Source organism: Kogia breviceps, chromosome 12 (assembly GCF_026419965.1).
Source record: "Kogia breviceps isolate mKogBre1 chromosome 12, mKogBre1 haplotype 1, whole genome shotgun sequence".
Classification (NCBI taxonomy): Eukaryota; Metazoa; Chordata; class Mammalia; order Artiodactyla; family Physeteridae; genus Kogia; species Kogia breviceps.
Genome location: NC_081321.1, coordinates 62,028,566 through 62,042,529, shown reverse-complemented (window position 1 = coordinate 62,042,529; position 13,964 = coordinate 62,028,566). Strand labels below are relative to the sequence as shown.

Below are 13,964 nucleotides of genomic sequence, written 5' to 3'. Positions count from 1 at the left end.
CAGTTTTCAAGGGCACAAAGAGAGATATGCATATGAAAGCTGATTTCCTAGGCAAGGAGAATTGTACTCAGAGCAGCTTGGTGGTTTCCTCACAGGGAGCTCAGCAAATAGGCTCAAATTAGATCATCAAAGCTGAGCTGAGGGAAGCGGTAGTTGATTTGAAATATCAAGGGAAGAATAGGAACACTAAAAGTCAGAAATATCATACAGTCACATTTTTCCTGATCCAAGCACATCAGAATTCATTTAATTAGCAGAGAACAGAGGCTACCCACTGTGTTCCTTAATTATAACACCAGGGCACTCTACAAAAACATGAGAGGAATGCCATTTCTGGCAATTCATAAATCAGGTGATTTCACTTCCCCTCTGGGATGGACATTTTATTGCAGACCAGGTAGGGTTTTGCTGGACATGCAAACTCCCTCCATTCACTTAATCATGGTTCATGACAAGCTCCATAATGCCCGGGGGGAGTGATTTTTAATAATCCACAGCCCTTCAGTAGTTAACGCTCTTTCCCATACCAAGCCTGAAGCATTGCTGTATTTCTCCTATCAGCTTGTGGAGTCACAGCTCTGAACTGAAGTTTTAGAGAAGATCTTGGAGATCATGGAGTTCCATCCCTTTACAGTATAAATGAATAAACCAGAGCCTCAAGAAGTTTAATGCCTTTTCTGACACTACATGGCCAGATAATAGAAACATTAGAACTGGAGGCCATATCTTGATGAGGCAAACTAGTGTCATGCAATGGGGCAGACTTTGGAGACAGAGACAGGGCTTTTTTTTTTTGATGGGGAGAGGAGAAATTTCTTAACCTTTTTGAGCTTCATTGCCTTGTCTGTAAAGTGTCTTAATATCTGTCTGGTGGGATGGTTGGATAATTGAATAAAGTCATGTGCTTTGCAGAATGTCTGGTAAGTGCTTAAAAAAATGATAGATTTTACAAATCTGCCTTTGAATTCTACATTATCGTATTTAAACTAAAAGAGACACTTGCTCCACTTTCTTGGTATTTCTAGCTGAACTCATTGTCCTTCACTCACCAACTCAACCCAAACCAGTTTGGAATCAACCTAGCTTATGGTCATAAGCACTCACAGCTCTTAGTGCAGTAGATTTATGAAGCCTGGAGAGAGTCTTGCTTTCATCTTCACGTCTGCTTCACCCTTGCTCTTTCCTTCAGTCTGTGCCTTACTCACGCTTGCCATACTACGTGCCATGCTTTCGGGCACCGTTCTTGAGAGGTTGATACATCCAGCTCTGTGCCTCATTCTCCTCTGAGCTTTCCTGTTCCCCCTGGTATTCCTGTTTATCTCTCATCTCAGCATCTTTGGCTGGAGCCATAACCTGATTGTGTTGGAACCAGTGTTTCTCTCCAGTCCCAGAGAGGTCTAGCTGGAATGGTTGCTGATTAGCTGTAGCTAATCCTAGTAGTCCCAAATGTACCCTCAGGTGCTTACATGTTTTTCTGCATCTCTTCCAGGCCCAGGTAGAACTAGGTACCTAGAAAAGTAGAGTGCTAGAGGGATGTGGATTTTCATGATCACACTTGACCCATGACTACCACAAGAAGTTACTCTGTTCTGTCCAAGAATATGAAGGAGCCAGGTTCCTTTCCACCTGGATCATCTAGGCACCTGACTTTTCTCTCTTATGATTCAGGGTTTGATGTCCAGCGGGAATCTCTTTAAACAGCCTCAGACAATCTGACTGGGATCTGTTCCCGTTCCTGTCTTCCCCAGTTCTAGACATGGAGTAGGGGTTGCCGTGAGGTCTTGTCTCCTTTAGTAGCTGGCTTTCACAGAGAATCCAGACCACCCGCATTTGGTGACTGACACTCACTGTACCTTTATGGGGTGGTTATGGGGCCGCACCTTGCTTGATTCCCCCAATGAGATCACCTCTTAATCTCACATGTGGTTTAAGCTTAGAGGAATGAACTGATTCTGTGCCCTTCCTACTCACTCTTTGGGACTTGATCTTGGGCAGTCAGCTGCTGAGGTTAAAAAAAAAAGGTTATTTTTCATACTGTCAGCCTGGAGATTTGACAAAATGTCTACATGACACCAAGCATCCAATACATAGAGCTTTCATGATTTTGGCTCGCTATATACACAAGGCAGTAAATTCTATAAACCGTTACAAAACTACCCTACTTTGCTTGTATCAAAAAATAAAAATTTTTACAGGTTAACTTTTTTCCTTTATTCAAAATGGCAATAGTTTTAATGAGTCCCATAGTGGGGCGTGGGTATTGGCAATTGAAAATACCTACTTTGTTGAATAAAAGAAAGTCAATAAGAAAATGTGTGTTGCTTTTCAACTACTAATGTTAATCTCCAGGCGCATTTGAGAAGCAGCAACGTGGAACTGCTTTCTTAGCTTTCACTGATTCTAACTCTCAGGCTGAATCACTTGAATCCTGAAGATTAGGGTTGCTTATTAATACTGGAGGTTCTTGTCTTTCCCCACCTTACTCTCTCTTGCCAGGATTATGGAGAAGACTGGAACTGCTTTGCTGAAATTCCAATGAAGCAATATCTTATAAAAATGATCATGCCAGGTATAAGACTGATTAGTAAAAGGGCAGGGTTACAGGCTTTTAAAAACGACAGCAATTCATAATTCTTCCTTAGTGCTGGTCTCTCCCCTTCGTTTTTTTTTTTCTAATTGGAGGGAGTATTGAGACTGGAACTTCAAAACCATCATTGGCCTGGGGTAGCCAGTAAGGCAATAAGATGCAGCTGTTCTACAGGGCAGCCAGAAACATAAGGGTAAGAGACAGCCACATGTTTTCCTGGTTTTGATTGGAGCATATTGTTCAAACGTGCTTTTCCAAAGCCCCATTAATCTTTGCTATTGGTTCATCTTCTGCTTCCAAACATGACCTCACCCCACGCTCTGCCCAGTGGTTCGCAACTCTAAAGCATATTGTTTTCTCAATGCCAGAGAATCGGAATGGAAGATCCCTGAGTTGGTGCTTGTTTAGGAGCTTTTCAAAATGAATCATTAGAGTGCAGGGATTTGGTGTGGATGACTCATCCAGTAATTATCTGAAGTTATTTAGTTATCAGGTCTTTGCATAGAATTCAAGCTCAGGCCCTGACACAAAAGCCTGTCATTTGGGAGTGATCAAAATGATGTTGCCTTGTTCTCTCTTCTTAATCCTTTTGGAATGTCTCAGCTCCCCAGCTAACATTCCCTGTTATTCCAAAGGTGATTTGGAGGTAAGATGGAAAGCCATTAGCTGGGGACTGAATACAGAGCCACATTTTAACCCAGGATCTGAACACCCATCTTTAATCTCTTTTCTCTCAAATGACAAGGACATTGATCTGGTTAGCCCGGAGGTTAAGAGATTTGTCCAAGTAGACACATGAGTCACTTCCAGACCACGCACTGTAAGTTGTATTCCAACACAAGTCTCTAAAGACTGAGCATCTATGTTTTTTCTAGGAGATACAGGTGTTACCTTTAGTTTTAGTTTTTTTTTTTTTTTTTTTTTTAGGAGATGATACAATTCATTGAGTCCTTGGTGAGTTCAAGCTGTTACCCCCTGTTAGGCTGACAGTAGTGCCTTGTGTTCAATAACTTTCATGTCTGAATGGCCCCAAAGAGAAACATCAGCACTGGAACTGTTTCCTAGTTTGAAAAAGTTAACTTGTTTCATTAAATTTCCACTGGCTGAATTAAAGAGTTTATGGAGAGTCATCTAAGAGAACCAAATGAGGGCATTTCTCCCAAATGTTCTGACCATTAAAGGAGAGAGGAGAGAAATGAATACAGAGTTTATCTGGAAGTGAGTTGAGCTGAGGGAGAGAGAAAGCAGCTGAAGGAAAAGGGCCTGAGGAACCAGCAAGAGCTGGTTTCCCCTGTGATTTGAGTGTTCATGCTTTATTTGTGTATGGTTGTACTTTTTCAGATATGCCAGAGGGAAATAAAAATAAGCAAAAGAAATGCTTCTTACCTGCACGATGAGACCATAGGACAGAGAACAGACATCTTCCTTTCTTCATCTCCCAAACTTGCAGAGGGTACCTTCCTTTGGAGAACCACCAGAGTGCTTCTCCAGCTCTTTTTAGGTAAGTGTGCTAAAGGCTTTACATGTTTCATTTAATTCTCTCTGCATCCCTATGAGGAAAGTGGATTAATATCCCCATTTTGAAGACACCGAAACTAAGGTTTATAGAAGTTAAATCACCCAAGGTCCCATGCCGAAGGAAAAGCTGGGCTTTGAGCTCGTTCTGCCTGATTCCAGCCTTTATGCTCATAAGCGTGTCTGATGCTGTCTGCATTCTTGGTAAAGGATGTCAGTCCTGTGCTCCTTTGGCGGCTGGTGCCTGTCCAGTGACCATCAAGTGACAGGTTGGCTCTGGGTCAGCAAGGAGACAGGGACATCCCCCTGTAATACATCATTCACCCGGCCAGTTCTTTTACTAAGGTGTAGGAAACTTACATTTTCCTTCAAATGTTTTTTGTACAGGGTTAAGGAAAAGTTATCAAAATAAATAGGATTATAGAAGAGAATAGTATTGTAGTATCAGTTGGTTAATCAAGTATCTCAATATCACACTCTGTTCTTAAAGTTGTATAAGGTGAACAGGGCTGGAGTGGTGTTTCTTTCTTTTTTTTTTTTTTTAATTTATTAAATTTATTTATTTTTGGCTGCGTTGGGACTTCATTGCTGTGCGCAGGCTTTCTCTAGTTGCGGCGAGCAGAGGCTGCTCTTCGTTGCGTGGGCTTCACATTGCAGTGGCTTCTCTTGTTGTGGAGCATGGGCTTTAGGCACGCGGGCTCAGTAGTTGTGGCCCGTGGGCTCTAGAGTGCAGTCTCAGTAGTTGTGGTGCACGGTCTCAGTTGCTCCGCAGCATGTGGGATCTTTCCCAACCAGGGATCGAACCCGTGTCCCCTGCACTGGCAGGCGGATTCTTAACCACTGTGCCACCAGGGAAGTCCTGGAACGGTGTTTCAATGGCCTGTCTAGGCCCTTGACAAAGAACTTACAAGCTCCACAAGGCGACATCAGACTATTAAAGGTCCAGAGGCATGTATTTAAGTTCTAAGTGCTTTAATTCTGAATGTTAAGGATGCTTGGGGAAGTGGATGGTTTGTGTGGGTCTTGAATGTGCTGTTTTGAAGAACGTAGAACTGCCATATTTTAGAGAATTGAAATTATTTAGAAAGAAGAAGGAATGAGGCACTGAAGAGAAAAGCTGTTGTTGTTATTTATTACATGCTGATTGCAACCGCAGTGGTGACAAAGGTATAAAAGGAGGGGACTGCCGGAAACATCACAGTGGGTTTTACCGCATATAACAATGTGTGCCGAATCAGTTCATTATCTTCGTGTCAATATCAGGAAGCTGGATGGAGTGCATCATATTCAGTTTTATGTGTTGTTTGCAAAATGTTTGAGTTTAAATTCTTAGATAGGCATGTCTAGTGTGTTAACCTGTTGTATTATCATGAACTACTACATGACACTTCTGACAAAACTACTTCTGACAAAATTACTACATGACACTTCTGACAAAAAATGTGGGTTTGGGGACTTCCCTGGTGGCGCAGTGTTTCAGAATGCGCCTGCCAATGCAGGGAACACAGGTTTGAGCCCTGGTCTGGGAAGATCCCACATGCCGTGGAGTAACTAAGCCCATGCACCACAACTACTGAGCCTGGGCTCCAGAGCCCACGAGCAACTACTGAAGCCTGTGTGCCTAGAGCCCGTGCTCCGCAACAAGAGAAGCCACCGCGATGAGAAGCCCGTGCACCTCAACAAAGAGTAGCCCCTGCTCGCCACAACTAGAGAAAGCCCGCGCGCAGCAACGAAGACCCAGTGCAGCCAATAAATAAATAAATAAACAAACGAATAAATAATAATTTAAAACGTGGGGGTTTTTTTCCTCACATTAACCAGTTCTCCACTCTCTGGATACTTACTGGGTGTTTTACAATTCAATTCATTTCTGATACTAATTACCAGAGTTAGCACAGACCCCACAAGTTAAGGGCTCAGTCTCACAAGACTGTTCCCATTTCAGGTGCCAATCTCAAGTCTCAGACCTCCCGTACTTCTGACCAACTGGTGATAAATTGGAGGCTCCTGTGACCCCCCTCCTCAGGTTTGATAATTTGCTGTAATGTCTCACAGAACTCAGGGAAATACTTTACTTACTCTTACCAGTTTATTGTAAGGTAGATAAATGAACAGCTAGAGGAAGAGGTGTATAGGGAGAGGTCTGAAAGGATCCAGATCACAGGAGCGTCTGTCCCTGTGGAGTTGGTGTGTACCACCCACCTGGCACATGGGAGTATTTGCCAACTCAGAAGTACCCTAAGCCCTGTCATTTAGGAGGTTTTACGGAGGTTCCACTATGTAGGCATGAGGATTAAATAATTGGCCATTGGTGATTGAATTCAATCTCCAGCTCCTCTTCCCTCCCCAGAGGTCTGGGAGTGAGACTGAAAGTTCAAGCTTCTAATCAAAACTTGGTCTTTCTGGTAACCAGTCCCCATCCTTCCTTTCTAGGAACCTCTCAGCCAAGAGTCATCTCATTAGTATACTAAAGGCACTCTTATTATTCAGGGAATTCCTAAGGTTTTAGGAACTCTGTGTCAGGAACCAGGAAGAGAGACCAAATATTATAACAGAAGATACTTGTATCAGCTCCCCTTCTGATACAAGATACTTGTATCAGAAGATACTTGTATCAGCCCCCATCACTCAGGAAATTCCAAGGGTTTTAAAAGCTCTGTGTCAGGAACCAGGAACAGAGACCAAATATTATAACAGAAGGTACTTGTATCAGCCCCCCTTCTGATACAAGATACTTGTATCAGAAGATACTTGTATCAGCCCCCATCACTCAGGAAATTCCAAGGGTTTTAAAAGCTCTGTGTCAGGAACTTGGAAAAAAAGACCAAATATATATTTCTTATTATATCACAATATCATAATTATCAAGCCATGTGACTAAGTTTTCTTAAACAAAACACAATTATAGATTATAGTTATTATCTGGGGAAAGGTCAGGCAGGCATCTGCTCGTTCAGCAGTCATGTAAGTCAGTGGCAGCTTCCTTACTAGTCAAGATGGCAAATAAGGGGTCTAAGGAATCTCTTAGTGAAGCTCTACTCAGACAGATTCTTTTCTCATAAGTTTGCTCCTACTGCATTTTATGCATAGCTGTTTCTTATCCTCTAAGCGAGCAATCCAAGAGACAAGGTAAAAGTTTCTATACCTTTTTTTTTTTTTTTTTTTTTTTTTGCTGTACGCGGGCCTCTCACCGCTGTGGCCTCTCCCGCTGCGGAGCACAGGCTCTGGACACGCAGGCCCAGCGGCCATGGCTCACGGGCCCAGCCGCTCCGCGGCATGTGGGATCCTCCCGGACGGGGGCACAAAACCATGTACTCTGCATCGGCAGGCAGACTCTCAACCACAGCGCCACCAGGGAAGCCCTCGATACCTTTTATGACCTCACCTTAGAAGTCACGCAGCATCTCTTCCATGGTATTATAGTGGTCAAGGCAGCTAAAGGTCTGCATAGGTTCAAGAATAAGGAAAATATACCTCTTGGTGGAGAATGTTAATATCACATTTTAAGAAGAGCATGTAGGACAGAATATATGTCCATGAGGCCATATTTAGAAAATGCAATCTGCCCCAATATGGAAAGCATGTAAACACATAAAGTGTTCACAAACATTAGCTATTATTAGTATCGCTAAATAAATGTGTTCATAAGAGTGAATCAATGTATCTTCCTTTGGCTAGAGCTTCAAAATGTAGTTAAAGAATTATTTACTTGTGAATTTTCAGTTTGAGCTTGTCTTGTTTATGTCTACCTACTACCTGCATGGATCCCTTGAAATTGAAGAGTTTTTAAATTTTACTTTTATTTTTGAAATCATTTCAAACTTAACAGAAGTTTTAAAAATAGTACAACGAACTAACTCTCTAAACCCACCTGGATTTACCTGTTTTAACATTTTTGCCTCATTTACTTTTACTTGCTTTCTCTTGTCTCGGTGTGTGGTGTGCGGTGTGTGTGTGTGTGTGTATGTGTGTGTGTCTACCTTTATTTTTCTACTATTTTAGAGTTAGTTTCAGACATCATACCCCTTTATCCCTTATAGACTCATAGTACCATCATCAAATTCAGGTAATTTAACAGTGATACAACACTATTATTTAATATACTATTAAACCATATTCAAATTTCAACAATTGTCCTAATAATGCTTTTACAGCAGTTTATTTTCTCTCTGAACCAGGATCTCAAATTGCATTTTAATCTCCTTCAATTGAAGCAATTCCTCAGCTTTGTCTTTTATGACATTGCATTTTTGAAGTGCACAGTCCAGATGTTTGGGTAGAAAGCTCCTTCTATCCTATTTACTTGAATTAATGGATTCTTATTTTTGTTAAATGAATTGTAATCCAGTACTGTCAGTTCATTCATTTTGAAGCTCAAATTGTCCCAGATTTGGCCAGTGGGTGCCCTTAAAGCTGGCTCCTGAGTTTTTGACATATCTCCTATATTAGTTTGTTTGGGCTGCCATAAAAAAATACTACAGACTAGATGGCTTAAAGATCAGGCACTTATTTCTCACAGTTCTGGAGGCTGGGAAGTCCAGGATCAAGGTGCTGGCCAATTTGGTTCCTGGTGAGAGTTTCTTCTTGGCTTGCAGATGGCCACCTTCTCTCTGAATCCTCACATGGTGGAGAGAGAGGTGTAGTGTCTCCTCCTCTTCTTATAAAGTCACCAGCCCTATTGGATGAGGGTTCCATCTTCGTGACTTCATTTATCCTCATAGACCCTATCTCCAAATACAGTTACATTGGGGGTTTGGGCTTCAACATATGATTTTTGAGGGGACACAAACATTCAGTCCATAACATCTCCCATCATTTTTTTGAGTACTTCCTTACTTTTTAGTATAGCAAGATATTCTAAACCCTTCTTGTGTTTCTTTGTTTCATCCCTCCTTCCTCTAAGCTCTGATTCCTTTTAGCAAGGAATGGTACTTAGAAACAAGATCTGCAAGGAAGCATTTGTGTAGGTCATCTAATGTTGAGGCTGTTCTGGCAAAAACTAATTAAATAGTGAATCTGTGAAAGAGTTAGAAAACCTTCCTTGAATTAGAAAGTGTGAAGACATTTGGGCACTTCTTGACCCTTGTCTAAAATGTTCTATGTACAATATTACTTTTACATTCAACCAATTGCAAAGCCAGAGTATCAGAGCCATATGCCTAGGCTTCATGAAGTGAGGATCTATTGAACACTGAGTCAGGAGAGTAGAAATTGAGAGCCAGTAAGAGGTCTGGATGCCAGGAGAAGGTACAGCACTTGTGGAGCACCCACTTTTCAGAAGACTGGTCAGAACCAGCAGACAAATAGCCTTGTTTTGAAATAGTGACTTTGTGTACCATCTGGACTTAACCAATCATAAAGCTCAGTTGACACTCCAAGGCTATTATGGCCTTAGAGACGATTTGTAGTTTTTTATTTAAGCTCCATTTCAAAGATCCAGCTTCTCTGTGTAGGATCAGATTTCCCTGCCTTGCACTGAACTTGGCTAATCTTTGTCCATCCTAAATCTTTATGTTGCTTATCCTTGCTGATTATTTAGGACAAGAGACATAGTCAGGGAACGAGGAGGCCTGGCCCTGGTACTCAGTAATTATACATCTTTTGATGACTAATTGACTTACTGTGTAAACCTAAGCCCCTCTCCTTTCCAGTCCTCAGTTTCCTTATGTGTAGAATGAGAGACTGAGGCTAAATTATCTCTAAGTTCTTTTCTGGCTTTCAAGTTCTCTGAAACCTTCCCTGCCTAAAATCTTTAAAGTGTGAATTAAACTCGCAGATCAAGATAAATTACTAGAGGAGCTGGGTGCATTACAGAATTAAATTCTTCAGAGCCCCAGCAAGCCTGCTTTTTAGAGCATGCTTTCTTTTTACAGCTGTGAAGAGAGGAATCAGCACACTAGTTATAACTTCATATGACTAATGGTTACCATGGCGACCACTAAATATTCCTTCTAGACCTTGCATCTGCACAGCTCACTGAAGCAGAGGAAATAAACGTTGCCGCTTTGAAAAATGATAAAAATAATCTGAACCAGCGACAGGCTTAGAAGGAAAGGAGAGATCTCACATCTGAAGGTCAAGCCATTTCATCTCATTATCTCTCAGGCCTTTGTTTAATCTCCCAAGGCATTTGATGCCAACTGAATGGATAGGTCACAGGCCTGAGGGATTTAGCATGAGGCTTCTGAAGCACTTGACTAATTTTTAAAGAAGCTTCTGGGCTTCTGACAATATTTGCTAGGTTAGTGTGATGACCCCTATGTTGAAATGCTGAAAGTGAACATCAGGACACTAGGAGAGGACCCCTGGGCTTCTGGTAGTTCTTGATATCAGGTCATCTTAGTGGTTTAAGGAAAGAGCGACTAGAGGACTGGCCCAGGTCAGACCACACTCAGAGGGCAGGAACATGGGCAAGAGAACTGGGCCTCATGACGCCTGCAGATTAGACAAGGAGAACGGATGACAGGTTGACATCACCTTGGTAAAATGTGGGTGGGCAGTCACCAGGAAGACTAATGCTGTGGTGCAGCCCAGGAGAGTCACCCAGGAAACGTAAATGAGTGGATTCCTGGAGAGGGGGTGGGGTCTGTGCAAAACTGGAGAGCACATGGCCTGTCTCATGAGGTCAGCCTATTGTTGCCATGGGAGATTGCAGATCCAGAGCTTCCATTTTTCAAGAGAGGCTATACATCTGGAGTTTTAGAAATATGAAATTTCTTAATTATTTCATGTTGACATGGTATGGGCTGCCATTTTGAATTCTCTGAAATTACAGGTCCATTTTGAAAATGAAAACAGGAAATGCCAGAGGAGTGAGCTTCTGTATAATGACCTGTACAATGACCATGAGACCAGGAACACTCCAAATCCAATCAAGTTGAACTGGGTCTGTAATGTCAGGGAGGCACAACTGTGTGTGATGGTTTTGGAAGAAGTTGGCATTTCAGTAACTACATTGTGCTTGGTTTGGAGAAAGAATATGTGAATAGATAGAAGATGATCTGCATGGCAGGTTTAAAAGGGGTCCAGAGTGACACACATTGCAGTCTGTCTCCGGCACCAGAGGCTGAGAATACCTTTCCAAGTGGCTAGTCAGTCTTCCTGAAGCCGTCTCCCACAGCTCCCCTACCCCCACTATTTTCACCTGAATTCCGATAGACACACTAGCACCAGGAACCCAGCCTTGAGCCAGTCCTATGCTTTAGGCTACTCTGGGGTCTACACATATGTCATAAACACCTGACTAGGGTGGGGAGTGAGGGGACAGAGAGAGCAAGTGGACAGTGTCTGACAGAGGAGAGAAGCCAACGTATGTAAAATTGCCCACTATCCTACCCACTCTGTTACCCCACTGGGGACTAGTCTGGTTATTGCCTAATAAAACTTAGCGCCCAGGCTTCAGTAGGGAGCAGGGGATCACTTTACCCTTTTGAAAAGCATAATTACTTACCAGATTACAGAATTATTATAGGAAAATCTGAAAATTGGGAAAAAAAGGAAGCATAACTTATAATCATATCATGAAATAGAGATGAACAGACAGGTCACAGAAAAAAAGTGAGACCAGCCAGCAAAATGTTGTCTTGTGGGAAATTACTTTGATGTATGGTAGCCTCCAAGTACCATTCCAGGCAAGTCATTACAGAAGTTATGGAGCGGAAAGGCTTATAGACCGAATTAATATGCTGGAATCATGTAGCTCATTGAATCAATTTAAAACACAGAGTGAGAAACAATTGGAAGAAACAGCATAATCAGGGCAGATGCATGTGGGCAGAAGGGCCACACTATCTGAATCCTGTGCTACACAGTGTTCATATGTCCTGACTCTGCCACACCAGCCTTCCTTCCTGGCCCTGTGGATATGAGGCCCGGAGTTGCAGGGAAGAAAGGCGGTTCCAAGCATCTGGAAGATGCTTGGAACCAGCACATATTTCCTCTCTGGGAGAGATGCAAGGGCAGGTATACTGAACACAGCTGCAGCTCCCTTATTAACCTGATGAGGTTAACTTGTATATTTGGTGTGCATTTGCTAGGCAGAGGATATGTGGGCCAAAACGGGGCCATAATGGGCGTCACCAGTGTGTGGATAATTTAGGGATGGCATAGCCATCAATCTGGAAATGACATTTTTACCTTACTAATACTTAAGATTTACTTGTGTAGCTTTTGAGCCTTCAACACTGGTGGTGGTCGTGGGCATCCTCCTCAAGTTTTGGAAACCCCAACCCTTTACCAGACAGAGAATGACAGGCGGAAATATATTCACTGCTGCCTTTTGTGTGAAGAGAGTGTGGAGTTTCCTCATGAAATTCGGAATGGGCTCATATAAAAAAGTAACCAGGGTCAGAAAGGGTCTAATATGAGTTTCCCTTTAAGAGCTAAACCAGCGCTATTTTCATGGGGATATTTAGGTCTGTGAATGCCCCCAACCTGCAGACAAGAGAGTAAGTGTACGAAGTAAGATGAGTGGAGGACAGAAGTCCAGAGAGATCAACATCTAAAGGGCCGATGGAGAGGGCTTCCCTGGTGGCGCAGTGGTTGAGAATCCGCCTGCCGATGCAGGGGACACGGGTTCGTGCCCTGGCCGCGGAGCGGCTGGGACCGTGAGCCATGGCCGCTGAGCCTGCGCATCTGGAGCCTGTGCTCCGCAATGGGAGAGGCCACAACAGTGAGAGGCCCAAGTACCGGGGAAAAAAAAAAAAAAGGGCCGATGGAGAAAGGGGAGCACGTGAAGGGGATGGAGCTTGAAGGACCAGGAGATGATGCTGTCCCAGAAGCCAGGGTGCTACATAAATCCTGCTGAAGTTAAAGGGGCCGGTCGTGAACTAAAGATGAGAATGTCTCAGTGAGCACACCCGTCTAGAAGGGGGAGGGGAGAGAGCCAAAGCGAGGGAGCTCCTGCCAGGCAGGATGGAAGGTAAAGGAGAGAGACTACCTAATCCAGAGTGCTTCGTCCTGCACAGTGGGAAGAGTGCTGACGGTGTTAGGAAATCAAAGTGCCATTTTGGGTTCCCCTCTTTGAAATCACATCACTCCACAGTGGGGTTTATAGCATTCCACTACCTGCCCCTTTCTTTCATTCCCCACTTCTGAAGGGTTTGCCTATGTGCACATTCTTTTTCAGATGTCTAATTCTGACTCAGAAAATTGCTGGTTTCAACTCTTTTGCCAGATGGCTGAGGAAAGAGCAATTGACTGTTAGTGCTAAATGCCTGTGTCAGAACCCAAAGCAGCCGATTCCAATTAACATAAAAAGCAGAACAGAGCTCCTAAAGTGCAAGTGTAAAACGATGGGATGATGAAACCTCATCCTGGCTGAGAAAAGAAAACACACAGCATCCTCTCTCCTCTCAGATGCTGGCAACGCTGCTGGGTTGAGAGGCGGACGTATTCACGAATGAGAGGGGACTGCAGATCGGTACCCCTAGAACAGCCCCTTTGGTTCCTTTCTGTTTAGCAGGATGGGAGTGGTCCTCAAAGTCACATGTCAGAAATCTTTATTTGTTTGGGTGGATAGAGCACAACATTGTCGTTTTCAACACAACTTCCTGTTTTCTCAAATGAGACTTATTTCATAGAAGTGAGTGGTACTGATCTTTTAAGTGGATGATATAGATAAAGAGCTCTTGATTTGTCACATTTAGAGAGGCTAAAATAAAATAAAAAGATCGAAATTGAGATATTTTGTTCCCATCCCATTTCCATCTACCCTATTTCTTTCTGCCCTTAAGAAGTAGTCATTTTAGGGATTTCCCTGGCAGTCCAGTGGTTAGGACTCTGTGCTCTCACTGCCAAGGGCCCGGGGATCGATCCCTGGTCGGGAAACTAAGACCCCACAAAAGAAGTAGTCATTTAAATT

At 43.0% G+C, this 13,964-nt stretch overlaps 1 long non-coding RNA gene across 1 annotated transcript in view; it reads left to right on the top strand.

Moving 5' to 3' along the window:
- LOC136792278 (uncharacterized) overlaps positions 1 to 13,964 on the top strand; it is a 171,653-nt gene that overhangs the window by 26,313 nt on the left and 131,376 nt on the right. Inside the window, exon 2 of the long non-coding RNA XR_010835842.1 lies at positions 3,929 to 4,088. This is a non-coding gene — a long non-coding RNA (uncharacterized lncRNA). The remainder of the gene's footprint in view (positions 1 to 3,928; positions 4,089 to 13,964) is intronic.